We start from the raw sequence: 3,571 nt of genomic DNA, 5'->3' as shown, positions 1-3,571 counted from the left end.
AAGCATACTATCAAGCAGTCTGCCTTCCCAGCCCCTCTCTGTTGGAACGTGCCCAGGCATTGCCCCGCACAGCATTGATCTAAACCCATAGGACTCAAGTTAACTGGCCTTTGAAGAAACCAGCACACTGTGAGCTACAAACTTAGCCATTCAAAATGCAATAACATCGACAACAACAACAACTTGCATTTATATAGCACTTTTGATGTAAAAAACCGGCCCCGGTTAGAGTTTCGCTCGGCTGTGCTGGATTTTTTCGGTGCAATCCGCCAGCAGAGGGCGTAACCGTGACAAAGATCATGGAATTTTAAGCGCAAATTACGCTTAGCGCAAATCGCGTTTCCGTGATCTTATGCACTCGCGAGAAGCCGGTCCCGCCCACAAAACTGGCCACACCCTCAGAACAAGTGAATCACCGTGGTGAGTTTACACTAATGGTACTTGGTTATGGGCCTTCAAGGAGGCTACAAAAATTAAACTGGTGCTTTTGGGCAGAAGGACACTAACAGGCATGTTTCAAAAGTTGCAATTTTTAAAAATAATTTACAAAGAAACTGACTAGTGAACTCCAATATAACCAACAAATGGCTCCGTATTTGTTTTAAAAAGTAATTTTCTGTGATATAAAATCAAGTTACTCACAGGTGGTGGATCGACACTATGCTTACAATGATTAATTTTATGTGATAAACCCATTTTGAGCTGTATTAATCAAACTGCACCAAGTTACTACTGAAGGAATATTTGTTCAAGCAACAATTTTTTTTCAACAATAATTACGTTTCTAAAACGCTGCCGGATTGCGCTGGGTAATGGCAGATTTTGTATTCGCCGATTGCAAATAGCTTTGAGCGGAAACTCGAGAAAAAGAAAACTTCTCAAAATGGGTGCAATTTTGGGCTGCAGTTTGCTCCCGGGATTGTCGACTGCACCCAAAGTGAAACTCTACCCCACCCCAACTCCCAACATGTTTAATTTATCACAATAATTAACCTATAGAGTTGCTCTCCCCATAGTTTACTCTCTCAGGGTGCATAGTACCATTGATAGATAGTGACCGATAGTTGCTCTCCCACAGAACCGACACTCTCAGAATGCATAATGTGACAGATAGAGAGCGATGTCATTCTTACTGCCATGTAGGGCAAGAACTTTTACGAGAGACAGTGACCCACAGTGCTGCTCTCCCACAGTCCTTACATTCTCAGTGTGAGGCACTTACCAATAGACTGTCCTCCCTGCCTCTCCTATCTACATTCAGAAAAAGCTTTTCATGGGCTACAGTCAATGTTCCCTTTAATTTGTTTTGGGGTGCGCAGCCCCTTTAAGCGGCTGTGTGGCCTAATCGAAATACTGCGCGAGGATGGATTTTCCCATTTAAAAGCCGGTGATCCGAATGCAGGGGAGCTCGAGAGCACCGCACCGCTGCGCAGCTTGAAGAGAACTGTCATGTATCTCACATTACTGTATATAACTGCATCTTACCATGCCATACATGACTGTAACTGGATTATGACCTGTAACAATAAGCATACCTTACCACCAGGGGTACACTTGCAGGAGACACTCCATACCTGTCCCACTGAGGTATATAAAGGGAGGTCTCAGGCAAGTGCAGCACTGGAGAGCTGGAATTAAAGGTGCAGGTCCTGAGTGACCTTGACTTCAGCATGTGTCTTGTGTAAGTCAGTACATTAGAGTCAGGACTTAACAGTGGCGACGAGTTACGGGATCACAGAATCCACAGAATGGCTACCAACAGCTCAGATGAGAAATACAATGCTGGAGACAATTGGGAGGACTTTATAGAAAGGCTCCAGCAAAGCTTTGTGACCAAAGACTGGCTGGGCGACGATAAGGCAGACAAGAGAAGAGCCTATCTCTTGACCAGCTGTGGCTCGAAAACATACCTTTAACGAAAGACCTGCTAGCACCCGAGAAACCAGCAAGCAAGTCATTTGAGGAGTTGAGCACACTGGTGAGAGACCACCTGAAGCCAGCGAGCAGCCTAGACATGGCCAGACACAGGTTCTACAACTACAGATGCTGTGTGGGCCAAAGCATAGAAACATAGAAAATAGGTGCAGGAGTAGGCCATTCGGCCCTTCGATCCTGCACCGCCATTCAATGAGTTCATAGCTGAACATGCAACCTTAGTATCCCATTCCTGCTTTCCTGCCATACCCCTTGATCCCCCTAGTAGTAAGGACTACATCTAACTCCCTTTTGAATATACCTAACGAACTGGCCTCAACAACTTTCTGTGGTAGAGAATTCTACAGGTTCACAATTCTCTGAGTGAAGAAGTTTCTCCTCATCTCAGTCCTAAATGGCTTATCCCTTATCCTTAGACTGTGGCCCCTGGTTCTGGACTTCCCCAACATCGGGAACATTCTTCCTGCATCGAACCTGCCCAATCCTGTCAGAATTTTATATGTTTCTATGAGATCCCCACTCATTCTTCTAAATTCCAGTGAATATAAGCCTAGTCGATCCACTCTTTCTTCATATGTCAGTCCTGCCATCCCGGGAATCAGTCTGGTGAACCTTCGCTGCACTCCCTCAATAGCAAGAATGTCCTGCCTCAGATTAGGAGACCAAAACTGCACACCATACTCAAGGTGTGGTCTCACCAAGGCCCTGTACAACTATAGTAAGACCTCCCTGCTCCTATACTCAAATTACCTCGCTACGACGGCCAGCATGCCTTTTGCCTTCTTTACTGCTTGCTGTACCTGCATGCCTACCTTCAATGACTGATGTACCATTATACCCAGGTCTCGTTGCACCTCCCTTTTTCCTAATCTGTCACCATTCAGATAATAATCTGCTTTCCTGTTTTTGCCACCAAAGTGGATAACCTCACATTTATCCACATTATACTGCATCTGCAATGTATTTGCCCATTCACCTAACCTATCCAAGTCCCCCTGCAGCCTCCTCACAGCTCACACCGCCACCCAGCTTAGTGTCATCTGCAAACATGGAGATATTACATTCAATTCCTTCATCTAAATCATCAATGTATATTGTAAAGAGCTGGGGTCCCAGCACTGAGCCCTGAAGCACTCCACTAGTCACTGCCTGCCATTCTGAAAAGGGCCCGTTTATTCCCACTCTTTGCTTCCTGTCTGCCAACCAGTTCTCTATCCACATCTAGACATTACCCACAATACCATGTGTCTTAATTTTGGACACTAATCTTGTGAAAGCCTCGTGAAAGTCCAAATACACCAGATCCACTGGTTCTCCCTTATCCACTCTACTGGTACATCCTCAAAAAACTCTAGAAGATTTGTCGAGCATGATTTCTCTTTCATAGATCCATGCTGACTTGGACTGATCCTGTCACTGCTTTCCAAATGTGTTGCTATTGCATCTTTAATAATTGATTCCAACATTTTCCTCACTACCAATGTCAGGCTAACCAGTCTATAATTACCCATTTTCTCTCTCCCTCAATTTTTAAAAAGTGGGGTTACATTAGCTACTCTCCAATCAATAGGAACTGATCTACAATTTACAGAATTTTGGAAAATGACCAGCAATGCATCCAAGATTTCTAGGGCCA

Source organism: Pristiophorus japonicus, chromosome 11 (genome assembly GCF_044704955.1).
Source record: "Pristiophorus japonicus isolate sPriJap1 chromosome 11, sPriJap1.hap1, whole genome shotgun sequence".
Lineage (NCBI taxonomy): Eukaryota > Metazoa > Chordata > Chondrichthyes > Pristiophoridae > Pristiophorus > Pristiophorus japonicus.
Note: the sequence above shows the minus strand (reverse complement) of the source record.